The sequence below is a fragment of the Lonchura striata genome, chromosome 18 (genome assembly GCF_050655825.1).
Source record: "Lonchura striata isolate lonStrDom1 chromosome 18, ASM5065582v1, whole genome shotgun sequence".
Classification (NCBI taxonomy): Eukaryota; Metazoa; Chordata; class Aves; order Passeriformes; family Estrildidae; genus Lonchura; species Lonchura striata.
Window position 1 is genome coordinate 12,133,305 of NC_140720.1, and position 22,452 is coordinate 12,155,756.

Below are 22,452 nucleotides of genomic sequence, written 5' to 3' on the forward strand. Positions count from 1 at the left end.
GCCACATCCAAACCCCACGTCCTGCCCTGATCTGGGGTGCTGCCACATCCAAACCCTTCATCCTACCGGGATCCGGGGTGCTGCCACATCCAAACCCCACATCCTGCCGGGATCCGGGTGCTGCCACATCCAAACCCTTCATCCTACCGGGATCCGGGTGCTGCCACATCCAAACCCCACGTCCTGCCTGGATCCGGGTGCTTCTAAAGGACATTTTGTACAGAAATGCAGCCATATTTCTGTATTGGTATAGAAACTTATTAATACAGAAGCTCCCACCTCTCCACCCCAGAAATGTCACTGTTCCCCTTTTTGTGCCTGTCCTAAAAGCTTCTCAAGGACATTTTGTGCGGACTGCAGCCCTGCCCTGTGCAAACACACCATGAGCAGAGCTCTCCTGGGCAGGGTGTGGATGTGACACTGAGGAACCTTCCACAGGGTCCATCGCACCCATCTCATTTCTGCTCTGGGCCCTTCTGGGGCTCTGCCTCAGGTCTGTCCTAGACCAGGAGCTGCTTTGCCAAAAGGACTTCACTGTCAGCTGCTGTGTAAACAAAGCCGGTGGGAGCTGGGATTTATGGAAGAGCTGGGGAAGGGCTGGTGGAGATCCCCCAGCTCCCCGGCCAGCTCTGCTGCCCCGACCAAAGGGACGTGTTTGTTAGTGTGAGCAGCAGGTTCGCCGGCGGGTGAGTTTACAGCGAGGTGGATATAAATAAATAGAAGGAAAAGGACTTTCCCTGCCCGGGGAGTGGCATCCTGCCCGCCCAGGGAGGGCTGCCCTTGGCCTGGATGCCGGTCGGAAGAGGGATTGGCTTCCAGGGACCTCCCTGCTGGTGTCAAAAAACCTACAAGGACTTGGTTGTTATTCTCTTTTTTTATTCTTTGAGGGGCGGGGCAGGGTGAAAGCTGGAGAGAGAGAAGGGGACTGCCCCCAGCGCTGTCCCCAGCACCACGGTGGCACTGAGGGCACAGGCGGGTGGACATTGCTCTGCTTGTTTCTCAGTGAGGAGAAAGCCCTGGGGATGTGCAGGGGTTTATAGGCAGGTCATGCCACGCCTGTTTTGGCGGTCAGCCTGCAAGAGGGATGGCTGTGCTCAAGGTGACAGCACCTCTGGGTGCTGGGCACAGCTCAATGAACCCCCCAGAGCTCGGCTACGTGGGGACAGACCGTGTGTGATCCGTGAGCCCACACTCAGGAGAGCAGCATGCAGGAAGTGCCACCTGCCACCTGTGTGACATCAGCCCCTGTTGCTGCCTGAGAGCAGAAGGCTCCAGGGTGACCTTAAAGCCCCTTCCAGTGCCTAAAGGGGCTTCAAAGAGCTGGAGAGGGACTTGGGACAAGGGCCTGGAGTATCAGGACACAGGGAATGGTTTCCACTGCCAGAGGGCAGGGATGGATGGGATATTGGGCAGGAATTGTTCCCTGGGAGGGTGGGAGGCCCTGGCACAGGTTTGGTTTGGCAGCTGTGGCTGCCCTTGGTAGGGGGACAGGTTGGAATGGGCTTGGAGCAGCCTGGGACAGTGGAAAGCATCCCTGCTCATCGCAGAGCATGGGATGTAATGGTTCTTAAGGTCCTTTCCAACACTTCCAACCTTTCCTACGATTCTCCGTGCCCCATCCTTCAGCTCACCATTTCCCAGCTCCATCCAAGCAGGGGCACTTTGAGACCTGTTCCTGCTCACCTAGACTGGCCTCCCTGGCCTGAAAGAAATGCCAGCACACGCTGAGCCAGCGAGCCTGGCAGGGACTGACTCACAAGTGCCACCCTGGGCTGGGATCTGCCCCACTCCTCCCTGCCAGGCTGTGACTCCCCCAGGTGCCTCTGCTCCCCTCTGCCAGTGCACAGCCACTTTATTGGGGTGCAGAGAGCCGGGGGGGCCGGGGTGGTGCTGCCCCCTCCCCATGCAGCCCGGCACTGAGTGTGCCCGGCTGGGGCTGTGCCAGGAGGGGACAGCAGCGGCGGAGGCGCCCGGGCAGCTCTCCCGGGAGGCCCCGTCCCCCGCCTCTGCTCCGCGGGCTGCAAGAAGTTAATTTATTTTTGGAAAAGCAGCTCGCAGAGTTTGTCTAATTCCACCCGCACCAGCTCCGTTCACTCTATTTTAAACCAGTTCTTACTGTGCTTCAAGTTTATAAAACACAATCAGTGCTCCCCGGTCAGAGCAGCCCTAACCCGCGGAGCAGGCGAGGAGTGGCAGAGCAGCATCTCCTGCAGGACGCTCTAGCTCAGCCGAAAAGCGCACAGGTAATGAATTCTTCCTCTTCGTGTTCTGCTGTCCTGCGGCCACCTGCGTGACGGTGACACCGGCACCGGCGGGTGGGGACGGCTTTCGGGGGACCAGCGCAGCCGGGCATCACCGCTGCTGGGCTTTGTGGGGTGCCACCCGGCCGCTGGCGCCTGCAGAGAGGTGTCTGAGGAGCGTGGCACTCCTTCGGCAGCGGGCACCAGGTGCGTTGGGCACTCAGGAGCCAGCCTGGCAGGCAGAGGTGCTGCGGAGGCAGCGCCGGCTGAGCACCGGCAGGATGGTGCTGATGGGCCGCTGGGTTCCCCGCAGGTTCCCAAAGCTTCTGGCTGTGCTGCAGCCTCGGGACGCTGCTCTGGTGGCTTCTCTGGTGTCCCCACCCCAGCTGGCACGGTGGGTCCCCCCAGCAGCTCAGCTGTGCCCTGTCACCCTGCTTTTACTCCTCCTTTGCCATGAGCGTGTCACGGCTCCATTAACTGCGGAGGGTCATTCTGGTCGCACCAAAAACTCAGAGTTTAATGCAACTTCTCAGTGACTCACCACTGCAACCCACAAAAACTGTTTAGGAGCGGCTCCCGGCATCTCTGAGACGCAGAAATCCGGGGCATTTTTGGACCGCTTTGTTTCTATTACACGAATTCTTGACGGAAACGCTGCCAGTCAGAGCGCGCTGATGTCACTCGCGGAGCGCTCGGGGAGGTTTGTCAGCCTCTGCTGGGCTCTGGGATGTCTCGGGGTTAAAGCTTTCCAAAGCACCGCCTCGGCAGCCGCAGCCGGGGCATTTCCAGCACGGAGGGCTCGGCAGCAGAACCGCTCCGTGCCCCCGGTGCTGCCCGCGGGCATCCTCGGGCATCCTCCCTCGGGCATCCTCCCTCGGGCATCCTCCCTCGGGCATCCTCCCTCCTCATGCCGGCAGCCTCAGGGCACGCCCGAGTGTTTGGGGAGCAGGGAGGGCTCAGCACTGAGAGCCCATCCTGCTTCACTGCTTCGTGCTGCCTCCCATCATCTCAGCGCCCCAAAAGGCAGAAAAAAAGCACCCCAAAAGGCAGAAAAATGAAAGTTCCTTTTTAAGGATGGCACGAGGCGACCTCTCCTGTAAATGTCATTTGCCAGATGGCCCCAGGGACAGCAGCAGGTGGTGACCCCAAGTCCCCCCCTCCAGTGCTGCTCTCTCTGGTGCTGCCTGTGTATTGTGGTGGTCCAGCTTGGAGGGGAAGGGAAATGAGGTTCTTGTGTGCAGCGTTCAGGCTAAAAATAGTTTCCCTCTTGTGCTCCATCTGAATGGGCAGCCACATATGACTGTACATGGATTTGTCTGATAGTCCCGTTTCAGTGTAAGAGACAAAATATCTTAGTTATGGCTTTGTTCTGCAGCTAACAATGGGTAGCTAAAAATATCCGACTTTGTTCCACTCAATAAAGTTCTCTCAAGGGGAGACACTAACGTTCCATTTTTGCCAAATCCATGCGAAACACGGCCAAAGAAAATGCGCATTTTTGCCAGCAGCTTTTCATAAAACATGTAACGAGCAGAAAACTCAGTCCTGTCGGGCTGTGCTGTCGGCTCTGCGGCATCCCGGGACTCCTGCCTGCCTCGGGAGCATCCCGGCCCTGCAGCTTCCTCCCGCCCTCATCCTCCTCTGGGCTGGGCTGCTTGGTGGTCGCTGTGGTCTGCCTCCAATTCCCTCCTTTCCCATCTGATGGCAGCCAGGGCTGGAGGCTGGCCAGGCTGAGCTGCTGGTGCTGTGAGCACCCTGGCACAGCTGTTGGTGCTGTGAGCATCCTGGCATGGCTGTTGGTGCTGTGAACAGCCTGGCACGGCTGCTGTGCTCGTGCACAGCCTGGCACGGCTGTTGGTGCTGTGAACAGCCTGGCACAGCTGCTGCCATGCTCTCACAGCCTCACAGGCAGGAGGAAACCTCTCCAAGCTGGCACAGCCCTGTGCAGAGCGGGCAGAGCGAGGAGATGGACTCTGCTGGCTCATCCCCATCCCCACGGAGGATCTCTCCCTCCCTGCTGCTCTGCCCGAGTCCCTGGTGCCTTTCTTTCAGCTCCAAGCTGGGGCCAGAAAGGCTCAGGGAGGCAGAGAAGCATGCCAGGCTCTCTGAGCCTGCTGCAGAGCCCCTGGGCAGGGCAGAGCTGGGGGACCCAGCTGAGGAGCCTCTCTTTGCCTGCCAGGATGTGGGTGAGGGCAGCGCTGGGTTTGCTTCTGGCACTTCACTTTCCTGGCCAAAGCAGAGCGGGCACAGAGCGTGTGTGCCTGAGCCCACACTCAGGATGTCGCAGTTCAGGAGCACACAGAATCACAGGATGTGATTCCATGCACGTGCTTTTATTGGGAGCTCTGGGATCAGGGGTACCAACCCAAATCTGACTCCACATGGCTTTCAAGCTGAACATATTTTATATTCTCTCCTTATATAACTTAGATATTAATTTGCATTTTAATTATTAAATTTACATTGTTTAGGGACATAAATAATCACAGGATATGATTCCATGCAGGTGGTTTTATTGAGAGCTCTGGGATCAGGGGTACAGACCCAAATCTGACTCCGACATGGCTTTCGAGCTGAACATATTTTATATTCTATCGTTATATAACTTACATATTAATTATTAAACTTATGCTGTTCGATTGTATACATTGACATGAGTTTCTCGTGATCTTTCTTAGGACCCTGACCACAGTTTCTCATGATTATTCTTATGATTAAACAGTAATTATATTTAATTACTAAACAATCATCACATCATTTATCATGTACTAGCTACACAGGTGCAGTTCTAGCAAGTACAAGTTCTTCATGTGCTTAGGGTGTTTATTTTTCCAGGGCCTACTAAGCTTATTTTTCCTTTTAACCCTAAATCCCCATGATTTTAAAACCCTTTTACTATCAAGGAGGGTGCAGGAAGTGCCAGCTCCCCAGCCTGCTGTGTGAGATCACCCCTGGCTGGGAGCAGAAGGCTCCAGGGACACCTCGCAGCCCCTTCAGTGCCCAAAGGTCTCTGCTTTTCCTGCTCTTGCAGCTCCATTGGGTTTGGGCTGCACAGCTGCCCAGCAGGTCTTGTTTCCCTTGTGCCCTGCACTGGGAGAAGTGGTTTGGCTTCTTCTGCCTTCCATGGCACCGCATTTTCCCAGGTTTTTCGTCTGTCAGTCATTCCTGTAGCTTTTCTCTGAGCCCATTCCCATTTTCCAGCATCCCTCCTGTTGTGTAGGCAATGCTTTCCCTCCTTCTGATGTCTCTCTCTGTTACTTTTGTGTTAAGAATGACACAAGAACAGATGGGAAATGGAATTGTAAGAGGAGAAAAAGAAGTTTTAACACAAAGGATTTTCTGGTTTATACAGACTGATACGATATATTCTACTTGACTGGTTAGTTGATAAAAATATATTTTTCACACACTGTTTTTGAGAAGAACAGAAAAACAAAGTGGAAAAATACTACCTGTAGATTGTTATACTAGCAACTTATCACATTTTTACAACTCCCTACAAATTCTCACAAGCCACTGTGGGAAACTATTGCCATTTCTTTCTCTGACCAGGCTGGCATCCACATCTGTCTGTGCTGTATTTGCTCTCCAAGTCCATCAGTTTTCACCGTGTGCCTTCCTGCAGCTTTGTCCCCTTGCTGCCATTCCCCAGGGTAAATCAATTTCTCTAATGTGTCCGCATTAAACCCCGCTGGAATTGGGGGAGAGGCTCTCCAGAGGAGCAGGGGAGCTGTGGGTGTTGTGGCAGTGCCCTGTGCCCAGGGCTGTGGGCTTGGTGCGATGAGCAGCTCAGGTGGACCCGGGCTGGGGGACGTCGTGGTGGCTCATGGCTGCAGCAAACCTCGCCCTGCCTGGTGCTTACCCCACTCCTCCAGCAGCCCTGGTGTGCAGGACCTGTCTGTGCTGAGCTCCAAAGGTGGGGTGCCCACCCCGAGTGTGTTTTTTGGGAAGGAGACGCGGCCTGACGTGATTCATGCAGTGTTTGCAGCCGCAGCATTCCGGGAATGCACCTGCTTTATTTCTTGGTTTTGCCTGGAGAGCTCAGCTCCTGCTCTGGGCTTTGGGGACACAGCTCCAGCCCTGCTCTCAGGCCCAGGGGTGCCTTGCACCAGGACAAACCCCGAGCTGGAGGGCAGGAGGGACCTGCCGGGGTGTTGCTGTGCCAGATGTGTCACACTGGTGTCACCTCTGAGCCCCTGGCAGCTGCCTGTGTGTGCCTCCATGCCGGGCTGGCTGCTGGGCACAGTGTCCCCTGCTCGGTGATGCCCCGCTGTGCGTGCTGGGGACATCACTCACGGTGCCAGCTCAGCCCTGGGCCCACCAGCACAGCCCCAGGGAGGATGGAGATGCAGCACAGACCCCCACACCCACCAGAGCAGTGGCTCATGCACAGCCTGGCACCGGGCTCCTCTGCCAGCCCGTTCCCCTGCACGGAGCTGGACTTCCCCAGCCCAATGTGTGCCCCAAGAGCAGCAGCCCTGCCTTGCCTGCCCTTCCCTGGCTCCCACAGGGCTCACTCTGCACACAAGATCAGCCCCAAAGCCCCCTGGCAGCCTCCTTGGCACGCTCTCCTCAGGGGCCCAGCACACCCTGGGCATCAGGAGCCAGAACCAGAACTGCCAGGCTCCCCCAGGGCTCCCTGGCCCTTGCACCCAGCCCTGTGCCCATGTCCCACAGCAGCCAGCAGCCTGGGCTCTTGGCAGTGCCCTGCAGAAGGCACCAGGGAAGGGGACGTGCTGCCAGGGGGCTTTTCTGCCTCACCTTGATTTATGGCCCAGCCTCAAGCCAAAAAAATTCACCCTGCCTGCACTGGCATTCTTGGAACAGATGCAGAGGGTTTGTCAGCTGTCCCCAGGGGTTTCCTGGCTCTGAACCTTTCTGTGGCAGTGGCACAGCCCCCAGCAGGACGGGGCTGTGCCCCCTCACTCAGCGCTGGGCTGTGGGGTGTGCTGATGCTCTCAGGGGTGGCAGTGGCACTGGGCTGGTGCTGTGGGCTGGGTGTCCCCTCCAGACAGAGCTCTGCCTCCTGGGGAGCAGCCAGTCTGCCAGGAGGGCTGGATTTGGGGGGACATTTCTCCATCACCCAGCCAGGAGGGTTGGATTTAGTGGGACATTTGTCCATCAGCCAGCCAGGAGGGTTGGTTTTGGGGGAGTATTTGTCCATCACCCAGCCAGGAGGGTTGGTTTTGGGGGAATATTTCCCCATCACCCAGCCAGGAGGGTTGGATTTAGTGGGATATTTGTCCATCACCCAGCCAGGAGGGTTGGTTTTGGGGGGACATTTGCCCAGCACGCTGCTGGACAGGGCAGAGGGAGTTTGTTGAGCCACCAGCAGAGGCACACACGGCTCATTTGCAGGGCGAGCAGCAATAACACGCCTTTGCTGTGGACGGAGGGTTGTGATGCCGTGTGGGACTTGCTCCCAGATCAGGAAATATTGATGGGAAAGTCTTTTTCCTCCCGGGGGAGGCGTGAGTCCCTCCGGACGATGAGGAACAACTCCCGGAGCCGCGGCGAGCGCTGCGGAGCGGCCCCGGCCGGCTGCGAGCTCCGGGTCCCGCTGCCCTCCGTCCCTGGGGGCTTGCAGGCACATCCCTGCCCCTCAGCCCATCCCTGTCCATCCCTGCCCCACAGCCCATCCCTGCCCCACAGCCCATCCCTGCCCATCCCTGCCCCACAGCCCATCCCTGCCCCACAGCCCATCCCTGCCCCACAGCACATCCCTGCCCCACAGCCCATTCCTGTCCATCCCTGCCCCTCAGCCCATCCCTGCCCCACAGCCCATCCCTGCCCCACAGCCCATCCCTGCCCCACAGCCCATCCCTGTCCATCCCTGCCCCACAGCCCATCCCTGCCCCACAGCCCATCCCTGTCCATCCCTGCCCCACAGCCCATCCCTGCCCCACAGCCCATCCCTGTCCCTCAGCCCATCCCTGTCCCTCAGCCCATCCCTGTCCATCCCTGCCCCACAGCCCATCCCTGCCCCACAGCCCATTCCTGTCCATCCCTGCCCCACAGCCCATCCCTGCCCATCCCTGCCCCACAGCCCATCCCTGCCCATCCCTGCCCCACAGCCCATCCCTGCCCCTCAGCCCATCCCTGCCCTGCAGCCAGCGCCCAGGCATCGCCACGGTGGCTGGCATTGCCCTCCGAGGAGCTGTCCCTGCACGCAGTGCCCAGCCCTGGCCTCAGAGCTGACAGGCGGCTCTCGGCCCAGGGATTGCCCCTCTCGGCATCCCTGTGCCATAGGGCATCCCTTCTCTGCATCCCTGTGCCACAGGGCTTCCTCTTTTTTGCATCTCTTTGCCATAGGGCATCCCTTATTTTCATCTCTGTGCCACAGGACATCCTCCTCTCTGCATCCCTGTGCCACAGGGCATCCCTTCTTTTCATCCCTGTGCTACAGGACATCCCTGTGCCACAGGGCTTCCTCTTTTCTGCATCCCTGTGCCACAGGGCATCCCCTTCTCTGCATCCCTGTGCCACGGGGCTTCTCCTTTCTTTTCATCCCTGTGCCACAGGACATCCTTGTGCCACAGAGTTTCCTTCTCCACAGCCCTGTGCCGCAGGGAGACGGGAGTGCCTGGGCACAGCACAGTTGGGAGAAGGGGCAGGGCTGTCCTTGGGGCCCACGGCAGATGATGTCCCCTCGCAGGGGACGTGTGCTGGCTCTGCCCTGCCCTGGCAGTGTGCTCAGAGCAGTTAACCCACAGAACACAGGGGCACAGATAAGGGATGTCTGAGCCTGCAGTGGGAGGCAGCAGCTCCTTGGAGGTGCCAAGGGCCCTGGTTTTGTGCTCTGTGCCTGTACAAGTCGTGCCAGCGAGCCTGTGCTGGCTGTGCCCCGTGCTGGGCTCGCTGGGACCTGCTCCCCTCCAGGGCCACAGCACGCCCTGCCTGCCCAGCTCCATTTGTCACCAAGAAATTTAACTTTCTGAAGCCTGCAAGCTTGCTAAGAATAAACTTAATAAATTAGTGAGCATATTTAAAGTGCAGTGCTGCTCGCTGATCTGGCATTTTAATCTACCCGTGAAACTATCCAGAGTGTTTGCTCAGCGTGTGGCCAAGTTCTGAAATATCTGCGTGCTGCTGTTGTCAGTACATCTTCTGACCCTGTGCAAAAGGATGGCAGGAGGAGTGAATTTATAAGAATCTTCCACTGGCGAAGGTAGCGGGGCCGTTGCTGCTAACACACTCCTGCAGTTATCTGCCCGGATCTTCTCCTGCTGCTCCATGGGCTAGTTTTAAACAATGCAGCTGTGCTTTATGTCCTCCAGGGCTGCACATCCTCTCCAGTGACACACATTCCTTGCAGGTCAGTTGTAAAACATGCTGGGTGTTGGCACACAGGCAGCCAGAGCTGCTCTTTCCACCCTGGAATGCTGGTGATGCCTGGAGAGGCAGCCTGGAGCAGAAAAAAGAGAATAAAGTGGGTATTTATTACAAGTCTCCAATAGGAACACCTTGGGCAGTGCAGAGCCTCGCAGAGGCTGCGCCCAGGATGGATGATTGATGCCTGGAGAGGCTGCCTGGAGCAGAGGCTGGGCAGGGGGAAAGAATAAACAGGGATTTATCAAAAGGCCTCAAAGGACACACCTCGGGCAGCACAAGAGCCCAGCCAGGGCTGCACCCAAGGTGGGCCCAAGGTGGGCTCAGAGGCAGGAGTTGTCCCACTTTGATGAGTTCTGGGCCATTCCCACACTGGGGTTCAGTGCCCAAAGGGAGTGGATGTCACTTTGCAAGTTCTGTCTCTCTTTGGAGGAGCTGGGGCTGCTGGAGAGAGCCCAGAGGAGGCTCCAGGATGGGCAGAGGGATGGAGCAGCTCTGCTGGGAGAGCTGGGATCATTCACCTGGGCAGGAGAAGCTTTAATGTGATTTAATTGTGGCCTTGCAGGACCTGATGGGAACCCACAAGGGCTTGGAGTGCAGGAAAAGGGGGAATGGCTTCACACTGGAAGAAAGCAGGTTTAGATTGGATATACAGAGGGAATTGTTCCCTGGCAGGGTGGGCAGGCCCTGGCACAGGTGGGGCTGCCCCTGGATCCCTGGCAGTGCCCAAGGCCAGACTGGACAGGGCTGGGAGCACCTGGGACAGTGGGAGGTGTCCCTGCCATGGCAGGGGTGGCACTGGGTGGGCTTTAAGGTCCTTTCCAATCCAAGCCATCCCAGGATTCTGTTGTTCTATGAAGTTAAGAGCTGGTTTGGGTCACTGTGAATAGACTGTGAAGGACTCTCACTGCAGGGTTGGTTCTCTAGAGCCAAATTCCCAGCTTTTCCTCAGCCTTTCAGCATCCCCATGCCCAGTGAGCACCAGAGCTGGCTGCTGGGCACGCCCAGGCACTCGGGGCACTGGAATTTCCCTGCTGCCCTGGGAATGTTCACCTTGACCTGTGAGGAGGTACAGCCTGCACAACCCTGGGTTCCCAGAGCCACTCTCCCCAGGACAGAGCACCCCGAGGTGTCCCTGTGGCCCATAATCTGTCCCTGGATGTGTGCCTGCTTTAACTGCTGGTGCACAGTGACCAGTCAATCCATCTGTTTGTCTCACCACCTCTCTCAACACAGATGATTTAATACATTGCCAGATCAGTGATAAAGCAGTTGAAAGCCCAGAGCCCAGCCCTGACCCCCAGGGAGCTCTTTCCCCCCCCGGGTGTGGAATTCCCACTGACAATCACAGCTGGGACACCCCACAGCCAGCTTTAATCTGTTAAATATGGCCTGTGTTGACTGGGTATTGTTCTGGTTTCTTCACCAAAATGCAACAGTGCCAACGGCCCTGCAGGAGTCTCAGTGTATTGTAACACCAATATTATTTTATCAATCAAAATTGCAATTTCAGGAAAAAGGTGGGCCTTAGTTTGACATGTTCTGTTTTCTGTAGGTCTGAGTTAGCTTTAATCCCATTTCTCTCACCTGAATTTGTCTGCTGCTGTCTGTGGAGGCGCCTGCCCAGAGGTGATGCCCAGCCCCTCCAGCACCTGATTCAGCCCAATAAACCCTGCAGAACAGATTTCTTCTGGAGCTGCTGACTGCTCTGGAGCATCCACCCCACATCTAACACAACCCCCAGCCTCCCCAGAGCTGCAATTATTCCCTTTCCACCGGCAGAAGTTGCTGCTCCTTCGCCCAGGTTTGCAGCCCGTGCGTTGTTCTCGGCTCTTGACTTCCCTTATCGCCTTCCCACAGCTTCTCACTTCTCATTCATTATTACCAGTTTCCACTTTACTAAGTTTTATATGCTTTTCTTATTTTTCACTGTTGTCTTCACTTCCCTCACGAGCCAGCGTTGTCTATTTTTTTAACCAACGTTGCCTTCTTTCTCAATTGTGGGATTGTGGTTTTGGGGCAACGCGTAAAATGTTTTTCAACAATTCCCACTTAGCAGTCACATTTTTCTGATTAAATTCCTTCTCCCAATTGATTTGGTTCATAATTGTTTCCAGCTCTGTGAAGCTGAATCGTTTAAGCATTAAGTGGATATATTTTCAGAACAGAGCTTCACTTTAAATATTCGTTTTATTGTCATTTTGCTTTTCGGTTAAATAAACTAAAGCACTCCTAGAGACTTTTGGCGTGCATTTTAGGGTCACAGAACTGGGAAATGGAAATTGTTCCTGAGAAAAGTTGTTTTCATGAAATGTTTTTTGTCAACATATAGATTGATTTGAATAAACCGAGGCCTGAAATCTGGCAGCTTTAAGATGGCATCATCCCTCCTTTGGCAACCAAAAATCGAGCCCAAAATTTTTTTTTTTGCTTCTCTGAGTTTCCCCAATATTCTCCACTTGGCAATTAAAATCAGAAATTCCTCAACCACTTTGAATTTTTTCAGATTTCATTGGAAATAGAATTTCCTTTTTTTGTTGTTTTTGTAGGAAAATTAAATTTATCTTTAAAATGATGAATTTGACGTCCAGAATACCACATCTCATTGAGCAAGCAGTGGTGGCTCGCTCTGGGGAGGATGCCCACAGCTGGAATGGTGGGAGGCAGGGGAAGGAAGGAGAGGGAAGGAGGAGGAAGGAGGGAGGAAGGAGAAGGCAGAAGGAGGAAGGAGAAGGAAGGCAAAGCCATGAAAAGGCAAGTGTCTGCAGATACATCTGGACGGGCAGTTCCCTACCCAAAACCCACAGACAATTGTGAGGAGCAGGAGAGAGGACTGGCCACTGACTCCATGGGTTGGCTCTCTGCTGATGCACAGATTGCCAGGGGAGCAGAGAGGAGATCTCAGCACAAGCCCTGCCTGTGCAGCCCCTGGGCAGGACCCTGTGGCTGTGGGAGCCTTGCTGAGCTCCAGGCTTCCCCCCTGGCTCAGCCAGCTCAGGGCAGGGCTGACGTGTCCTGTTCTCTTGAGTCGCTGGTTCATTCACACATGAAGCATCTGCAGAACCATTCACTGGTTTCGAGGACAGAGGGGATCATCTCTGACCTCTGCATAGCAGCCAGGGACTTCCATCTGCTGGTTCCTGTGTCCTGTCTGCCACGTCTGCTCAGTAAAAAGCGTTTCTTCTACAGCGAGGTGCCCAGTCTTGAGCTGAAGCCTTTCTGCTGAGAACAGAGGGCTCGGTGGTGCCATGTGCTGGAAGTGCCCTGCACATTTCTGGGCAGGACCTGGCCCTGCCTGCCAGGGGAAGCAGCTCTGTCTCTGCCAGGAGGGCTCTCTCCCACGCTGGGAAACTGGAGACGCTCCCGTTTGCCTTAGCAAACAAAGCCCAATATTCCCAGGATTGCTTCTGCTTTCCTCCAGGTCTTTCAAGCTCTTTAAACACTCCCAGAGCCCATGGCAGCCCAGGCAGGTTTCTCCTCCAGCTCCCACCCTTCTGTTCTGCCTCCTGCCCTGAGAGACCTACAGGATGCACACACAGCTCTAAGGGCAGCATTTCTCTGAGGTTGGCTCCTCGTGGCTTCCCTGCCCCAGTTCCTAGCTGGGAGATTTCACTGACCTGTCCACGATGGACATTCCTCCCTCAGCCACCTTGCCAAGTGTCATTGTCCCCACCACGGGCCCTGGGCTCAGCAGCAGGGGGGCTCCCAGCCCTGGCTGTGGACGCACCCGAGGGATCCTCTCACCTTGGCCACCCCCTCCAGGTGACAGGGGCTGCCCAGACCCCAAATGCCAGCTCTGCCTGCTCATGCTGTGGCACAGCAGCTCCCCTGGGGCAGCCTGAAAGCCAAGGCAGAGCTGGAGCGACATGGTCACTCCTGACTCCTCACAGCCCAAACTCAGGAGCCTCCTGGCTGACCCCGAGGAAGGAGAGAGTGAGACACGCTCCCAGGAGATCCCCCATGGCGACATCCAGGTCTGCTCCCTCTCTCCCCCTCTCCCCGCAGCCCTGGCTCACGTAACTCGTGCAGCACAGGCCAGACAGACTCTCTGGCAGACTCTCTGGCATCGTTTTTTCGAGCTTGATAAATGGGGCCAACTCCTCCAGATTGAACTCAAGAAAATACCATTATCTGCTGCGCAATGACTCAGAGATTGCATTGCAACATCTCGTTGGTAATGTCAGATCGCAGGCAACGATATTAAAAATGAGCATTTTACCCTGGACAGGGTATTAACTATGAAATTAAATCTGTATTTATTGCTTTTAGCCACGAGCATCCAGACCCTTCCAGAATAAATGTTTTCAGTTCCGTGCAGGAAGGCTCTGCCGTGGACAGGCCAGACATTTCCAAGCCACGTGCCCCAGCAGGCTGCTGGGGTGCCGTGCCCTGTGATGTCATGGCACATGCCATGAGCTCATCCCTCATCGTGCTGGGCTGCTCTGACACACACAGACCTCCCCAGCTCCCCCTGAACGGCTGCAAGCACCACCAGCAAGCGTTTCACAGAATTACAGAATCCCAGGACATCCCAAGCTGGAAGGGACCCATCGTGCCCAACTTGTGACCCTACCCACAAGGGGGTCTGAGAGCCTTGCCCACACCTCCTGAGCTCCTGTGTCTTTGGCAAATGCCTGGGCAGAGCAGGAGCTGGCAGCAGGAGGATGGAGGGGTGTCCTGGCGTGGCTCTGGCCCCAGAACAGTGCCAGGCTGCAGCCGTGGCACTGCCAGTGATGAGGCACTGCAGGGCAGTCCCCACCCTGTAACCCTGGCAGGGAGGCTCTGGCATCCCCCAGGACAGGGGGCAGGGAGACCCCCAGCCTTCCTCCATGCCCAGCAGCAGCGTGTGTCACGGGTTTTGCTTTCCTGAGGTGCCCAGGACCCACCCTGTGCCACGCTTGGAGCCCCCAGGACGCTCTGCTGGCACCCAGCCCTGCCCAGGCTCACAGCAGCCCTGGGAGGGCACAGACAGAGGGACAGGGGAAAGGACATCCTGCCACATCCAGCTGAGAGATCCTCTCCTCCCGGCATGCTGGGCTTGATCCTCAACCTCCTCGTCCTCCTCTGCCTCTCTGAATTTTGTGCTGAACAAGAGAGTTTCGCTGAAACAGCTGCTTTGTGCAGAAAAAGGTTTGTTCTTGAGGGGGAAAAAATCAGTCAAGTGCATGCAGGTGTCAGGATCAAAGCCAGGTGGCTTTGTTTGAGTGCAAGTGGTTTATCAGTGGCATTTTTCAGTTGGAAACCAAGAGACCTTTACAAGCATGGTGAGAAGTGATGCTGTACAGTTTGATTCAGACTAAAATACTGAAATTCCTCGTGTGTAATTTCTTCTGGCTTTTTTTTTTTTTTTGAATTAACAAATATTTGGAATGGCTCTTAGGTTGTGTTGGGCTTTTGTTCTGGATGAGTTTCTGGTGGTGCCTGGCTCTCTCAGCATTGTTCCCCAGGGAGTGTTTCCTGGAAGGTGGGAACTATGCACAGCTTACAGACATTGCCAAATACACCTGTAATTTCCAGATGGGTGTTCTCGATGAACTTCTGCCAAATCAGCTTTCCAGAGATGTTTCTAGAGGTAGAGATTGATTTGAGGGACAGCAAACACAGCCAGCTCCTCATTCAGAAGGTCTGTGGAGCTCAATGGAAGGGGAAAGAAAACAAACTTTCTTTGCAAGTCAGCGTGGTGTGGTTGGCACTCCCAGCTCATGGGACAGCTGCAGCGCTGGGAAGGGCTGGGACAGAGCCAGGGCGCTGCTTCAGGGCGTGTCAAGGGTGCTGCAGGGCTGAGGAGCCCCATCAGTGAGGGCCAGGCTGCCCCGTGAGAACCCCGGGTTTGGTTTGGGGTCTCGAGTGGTGGGAAAGTCTCTCCTCCAACCCGTGCTCCCAAAGAAAAACTCCGCAGTCTCTTGTTGTTCAGTCTCAAGACAATTTATTGTAGTTATCTAACAGATTATGTTCTCAGGCTGTGGCTGTTTGATCAGCGGCCCAGGCAGAGACACACACACTCCTGACACCCTGACTGTCCAGTGTCTTCTTCTTCTCTCCCCACCCAGGGCTGCTGCTGTCTTTTATATGATATATTACGTATAACATGTTTACAATTATTCCCCAATACATACTACCTATGTGCTTTTCTACTCTAAACCCATCTGTGAGTGCCAACATCACCAAGAACATGGAGGCAAGGAAGAAGAAGGAGGAAGAACAGGATCAGCCCACTTTCCTCCATCTTAGAACTTCTGAACCCCATGTACAAAGTAAAAAAACCCCTGGACAGGTGCTAAACCCCCCCTGTACAATACTAAAAAAATTTCCCCTCTGTTTTGTAACTACTTTTACTATCCCATCTAACCCTTTGTGACTGTTTGTTCCACCTTCAAAGTTGGTAACTCATCCCATGGCTCAAACTCAAAATCACAGCTGTTTCCAGCTGCCTGCCAGGGTCTCAAATGCTTCTGACCAAGGCCTGGAACCTCCAAAAATGTCTGAGGGACATTTTGAGTTCCCACACTGCCCTGCCCGTCCCCTCACCTGGCTGGGTCCCTGTGCCTGCCTGGCAGCTCATCCTCCTCCCATCCCACAGCCCCTCTGCCCTCCCAGCTGCAGCCCCAGCTCTTGGGGCCACCCTCCTTCCTGCCGTGCAGCCTGGGCTGCCTGCTGTCCCCTGGGATTCTGTTCTGTGGTTCCTCATGCTGGGCCACCAGCCTGCTCCGAGCACAAGCCCAGGGCTGTACCCCAGAACTCTCCAAACTATTGTCCAGGCTTGTGGGGCCATGAGGACAGGGCACCCCTCCCTGAGGAGACAAATCCAAGGGGAATTCATCCCCTGCAGGGATTTTAAAGATCCTCTAGCTCCAGCCCCCAGCACAGGCAGTGGAGGAAGGGTCAGAAAGATCCATGAATCCTTTAGAGGCTTTCTCAGCCACCTGTGCAGGAGTGTGCTATGGTACCACCAGGCTCATCTGGAGCTTGTGTGTCCTCAGCATTGGCCAGGTCTTTTAGGAGTTGAACCAGGAATTCCTTTTGCTCAAATGACTGTTTGGGGAGTGAGCACTCCTGTCCTGCATGGTATTTCACGCTGAATTATTGGGATGTACTTTCAGTACAGCAGCACAGTGTGGCTTTTGTCTGATTCTTGTACTGATTAAAAACCAAAAAAATCTCCTTGGAACATTAAACAAGAAAGGTGAAGGGAATGTTCCTCCAGCAGGACATCTCCCTGTGCTGATCTAACTTTCTGAAGCTATGAGTACAAAGCTTGCAATTAAAAAAAAAAGAGTGAATATGCCAGTTTCATTGATTTCAGGCCTGAATGCCAGCAAGGAGGAGAAGGGCACAGGCAGGACCTGGAGTTTGCAGTAGGATGTTCCTTGCTGGCCAGGATGTGGACAGGTTTTCTTCTCACAGGGGGTAAAAAACCATAGCCTGGAGTGAAATGTCCTCAGGAGGTGTCTGTGGCTTGGTTTGGCATCCTGGTGCAGGGCGTGGCTGGGAGAAGCAGACGGGAGGAGAGGTTGCAGCAGTCAGCTAGAGCTGGACCCGCTGCTGCCAAACTTATCCCCATAAAAAAGGAACTCCGTACTCCAGATCTGATACCAGCCCTTGATGGGTGGCTCGGAGCCAGGCATCCCTCAGGGCTGGCCCGAGCTGAGAGCTGGGGGGAAAGGGCAAAGCAAGAAACCCCACCTGAACTGGCAGAGGGTCTGCAGAGACTCAAGTGACGGACGCGGCTGAGTATCAGTGAGAGGTTCCAGGATAAACTCGCACTGAGCAAGCAAATAGTCACTCTGTTGGGGCTGGAGATCAGTGCAGGAGGCCAAAGGCTCTCCAGAGCCTTGGAGTTTGCCACAGATCCCAAATCTTTTCTGGCAGAGCTCACCTGGAGGGAGGGGGCTGCGAGGGAGGGAGGTGGACGCTGGTGGAGATATGGAACCATGTGTGTTATTAATGGCCAAACCTGACACGGGTCCTGGCCAGGGAGCCCTTCAGCAATTGGAAGAATTGATGTCCTGTCTGTATAGCCAGAGGACTGGCAAGAAGGCAGAAATTAAGGGAAGCTGAGGAGTTAGATGCTGGCACCTTCAAAACTCCCTGTTTAAAGGGCATTTCTGGTGTGCAAAGCTGACCTGAGGGAAGAGTGGCCCTGCCAAGGCTGGGACTTCTGGCTGTTGTCACCAGTGACCATCAGAGCTGTCTCCAGCCCAGGCACTGCTGCTGACAGGGCTGCTTCAGTGAGGTGAGGGGAATACAAACCTCACCTAGTGTCCACACCCCTCAGGCAATCCTGCAGGTCATTGCTTGGGCAGCCCTGGGGACTCAAACACTTCTTTACCTCCAGAAATGTCACACTGGCACTTCTGTAAGTTTATAGATCCCATGGTGGTGGCCAATTTCTTCCTGGATGCAACTGGGCTGCCCACACAAGGTACATCCTTAACTCCTGAGTGACAGCAGGGTGTCTCTGCAGGGTTTGCAGTGCTTCCCTGAGGATTCCAAGCTTCCAGCTGCTCCCCAGCCCCACATCCTGCTCAGTTTTCCATCAGAATGTTGCATCTACTCTGCTTTCCCACCAGGGTATTTTTAGCCCCCTCCCATCTTTTGTCCAGAGCTGCGGAGGTGGAAAGGGAAGGGAGTCCTGGTGGCTGAGCAGAGGAGGAGGAGGGAAGACAGGATCAAACATGCACAGGGGGGACAGAGTTTGTCTGTTTTCTCCTCTCTCCTGCCTCTCGGTCCCTGAAGAGCAGAGCCACCGCTCCTCCTGCAGTTTCAGCAGCATTTTGCATTTTCCTGAGGGATGGGAAAGCTGCATGTGAGGAAGAGTCAGGCTGAAACAAGGAACAGGATGGAGGACTTGTTTGCCATTGAGCTGATGCACATTTGCCACCTTTGGGTAGTGCAGGCCATCAGTAGGGTTTGGAGTCTACCCTGAGACTCCCATTGCTGCCTAGAAGGTGTCTTGGGAGTAACCTGGAATAATAACTTGGGAATAATTCTGCCTGGAGCTCTTCTGCCTCATCTCTTGGAGCTGTTTCTTCTCCGTCCAGGATGAATTGACTCTGGCCCCGGAACCTCTCTGGCTCTGGCCACAGCTCCTGCCCATCAGCCCAGCAGAGCAGGAATTGGGAGGTGCTGCAGGACGTGGTACAAGGCCAAGCCCACCAAAGCATCCATTCCCCCAGAGCTGTGCCTGTCCCACTGACACAGCCGTGCCCAGGGCTGGCACTGCCACTCAGAGACATTTCTCAGGCTGAGTCCCACCTCTGTTCTGGTCTCTCATCTCCTCTCACTTCTCCGGTTCCCCGTGGCCGCTGATTTACGGAGCCTCCCCCGGCTGTGGGGAGCGTTGGGCACGAGCTGTGGTTGAGAACAGCTTTCAAGCTGTCAAGATAATCCTGCATTCAGCTGAAATGGAGCCGCATCAGCTCGAGCCAGGAACCACAAGGGACCTCCTGCGATTTCAGTGGGGTTTCAGCTTTCTCTGTTCCTCCCTCAGGCTGGCCCAGAACAGGGTGTGTTGGGAAGAGGAGATGACTTTTCTAGGGCCATCACGTCCAGGAGGTGATGCAGAAGCTACCTGAGCCTCCCTGAAATGCTTTTTCCATCCCTCCTCTCTCGAAGCTCCTGGCCAGCACTGCAGACCTGGCACAGGGTGGGTGCTGTGCCTGCAGAGTGCTCGGGGCCTTCACAGCTCCCTCACCTCTGTGCTGCTTCTCCTTCCTCCACCACCCCAATTTTTTCAGATCACCTTTTGCCACTGCTCTCTGGACAGGCTGCAGTATTTGTGTGCCTGGGAATGGCAGAGTAAACTTTGCCCTGTGCCAAAACCCCTCTGGATCCCAGCTAGTGCTGGTCACTCTTGCCTGGTGTGCTGCTGGAGATGCCAGATCTTTCTGAGCTTCCTGGTGTTGTATTGGAAATGCAGGTGAACCCAACGGGAAGAAATGACAATGTCTGACTCAATTCAGAAGGCTGAATGATTTCTTTATTATAATTCTGCTAAAATATATCAATATACTATATAAAAGGAGGATACTAAAGCCGACATACTACTTTCTCTAACTCCAACACAACTCGTGACCCTCTCTGAGAGTCCAGCCCCAGGTAGGTTGGATTGGCCATCAGCTCAAACAATCCTCACCAGAATCCAACCAAGAACTCACTCCAGATAAACAATTCTCCAAACACATTCCACATAGGAAAAACAAGGAGCAGAAATAGGAATTGTTTTCTCTTTCATTTCTCTCAGTGCACCTCTATGAAAATCCTGAGAGGGAGAGAAATGTGCTTGCCATGGTGTTGTGCTTTCCTGGGTGATGTGGGAATGCACTTTCTCTTCATGGTGCCAGGGAGAAGCCTTCTCTCGTGGCTGGGGCTCTGCTGTGTGCTGGGTGACCTCCCCTGTGCTTGGGGAAGACTTTGCCACACCATTTTTAGGGTGAGAGTGCCCTCCTAAAAACCTGGTCACAGCCCTTCCATGCCAGCCTCAGGCTGAGGTGTCTGATGGCACTGGGTGTCCCTGGAGCACTGGGTGGATGGACACCATCTGTGGGAAGGCTCAGAGGAGTTGTCTCCCCAGGGAAAGCAAATCCAAATGTGTTAGCAATTTCCTTTTGGTCCCTCTGAGCACGGGGTGGGATCCTACATGGACACAGATATAAAAGATGAAAGGCTCTCTTCTCCTCAGGACCAAATCCTGTTTATTATCAGGATCCACCTCAGATCCAGGAGACACCTCCGGGGTAACAGAGGCATCTGGTGGTGTCCAGGAGGGAAAAAGAGTAGAAGAGGTCGAATGTCCCATCCTGGAGTGTTTTGAGTTGCGGGAAAAATGGGAACTGGGAGGCCACATCCAATGGGACACAGGTGAGGAGAGGGGAAGCAGGGAGCAGGTCAGGGAGAGCGCATCACACCTGAGGGGAAAGGTGTGACACAAACTCCATAGTGCAGTATAAAAACTACCCAGTGCAAATTCCCAACCACCCAGTGCAAAACAACCACTAAATAACTATTTAGTGCATCACAACACGTCAGGCCACTGAAGGGTGTGTTTGTCAGAGTGGTTTCCCAGCCCTGCCTCGTGGTCAGGCCGTGCTGTGAGCCAAGCCAGGCCACATCCACGAGGGCTTGGCCACCCACCCTCAGGACACACGCTTCCATCAGCCTACATGTTACTGCAGTGCCACGGCTGTCAGAGCTTCCCTTGTTCTTGGAAAGATGCTGTGGTGTGCTAATTAGTGGGAACATTTGGAATGGATGTCGTTTGCAAGTCCTGCTGCTCGTGCCAGTCCTGATTCCTCAGCCTGATTTAATGAGGGGTATTCTAAATAACGCCCCTTCTCCCTGCCTGGAGCTGCTAAAGGCACTGAGGCACAAAGTTGCATAACCCAGTGCTGCTGCTTGTGTGCATGCTTGAGAAGAAACAGCCACGGAAAAATCCTGTAACATTCCTGGGCTGGTCGGTCTCTTGGTATCAAAGCGTTTCCTGCTGGGCTTTCACCTCTGAATCCTAATCCAGCAGCTTTGGAAGAGTGGAGAGGGGTGGGCAGGGGCCCTGCGGAGCAGAAGACCCCTCTGAGAAGAGAGTGGGTAAAGGCTGAGTGCCACTGTGAGCCCAGAGGTGCAAGAGGTGCCTGCTTTAGTGTTCCTGCCCCGGGCTGAGCTGGGCTGTGCTGCTGGTTGCAGTCAGTGCAGATGTTGCTGCTCACCCAGCCCTGCTTCCTGGGAGCAGCCACAGCTCCCCGTGTTCCCTGGGACCCTCCTCTCCCTCAGCATCCAAAGGCATCCCTGGAGGGGAACCCCCCAGAGCAGAACACATTCCCAGCCTAACCTATCCATTACTGCTGCCCTGTGAGCCCCCTGCCCCGCTACAGCTGGCTGGACCAGTTTGAGGGTAAAAACAAGTCATTTTGCTTTCTGGTGTGCTCCTCAATCCTCCAAGAGGCTGGCACTGAACTCAGAGCGTGCTGCAGATGGAAATCCTGCCGAGTGCTGGCTGACAGAGCTGACCCTGCCTGACAGGGCATCACCCCACAGCAGCTCCCACTGCTGCCAGCGCCTGTGAGGCAGCCCAGGGCACAGGGACCCCCCCACATCCCTGCTGCATTAAGGAGGTGTGAGAAAGGTTCACTCAGCGTGCCCAGCTCATGGGGATGTCTCTGAAGTGACACCTCTCCCCAGGCAGGCTCCTCGGAGAGCAGGGATGGCTGTTTATTGCCTCGTACCTCGACGTGACATTTGGACATTGCCCCAGAGCAGCACCTTGGCTCCATCCTATAGATTCACTTTATGACTCACCCTGCAACTTGATGCATTGTGTCCAGATAAAAGACACTTTATCCCTATGATAAAAACGGACAAAGATGATGTCAAAATAAAAGAATGTTTTCTCATCCGAATAAAAGTCAAAGCTGCCGTTCTTGGGGTTATTTTGCTTGAAAACCTCCAGAGAAAGCAAGACTTTGAGTTTTTACCATTTATAGTTAGTTGTAGAAAATTCAGCATGCAAAGTTTGCTATCTGCCTTGCTGCCCTGCTCTGGAGAGGAGCGTCCCTGTGCTGGTTACTGCTGAGGACGTGGGGGAAGGAAGGTGCCATCCTGGATGGACCCAAAGCCCAGGACACTGCTGGGCAGGGAGGGTGCTCTGGGTGCTCACAGCGTCCTGCCAGGACAGCTGTGCCAGTGTGGGCACCTGGGGGTTCATGTCACCAGTGAGGAGCTGTCCCTGCCCATGCCACCACCACCAGCCCGGGCATTCCCACAGCAGGATCGTGGCCAAGCACGAGGGCAGCGGTCTGAGGGACGGGGAGGGCCCAAGCCCTGGGGGAGCTGTGTCTTCCTGGCCGTGCTTCACCGAGCAGGGCTTTAATTTTAGCAAACAATGCCAATT

At 55.0% G+C, this 22,452-nt stretch overlaps 1 protein-coding gene across 7 annotated transcripts in view; it reads left to right on the forward strand.

Annotated features, from left to right (window-relative positions):
- Positions 1–2,016: 2,016 nt before the first annotated feature.
- Positions 2,017–22,452, forward strand: part of MYOCD (myocardin) — a 203,364-nt gene continuing 182,928 nt past the window's right edge. For 2 of the 7 annotated variants that reach the window (XM_085556520.1, XM_085556521.1), the window contains exon 1: positions 2,020–2,243. The gene's annotated coding sequence lies outside the window, so the exon portion shown is untranslated. Of the gene's footprint in view, positions 2,244–22,452 lie in introns of all 7 variants that reach the window. The other 5 variants (XM_085556522.1, XM_085556517.1, XM_085556516.1 and 2 more) reach the window with 5 other exon arrangements.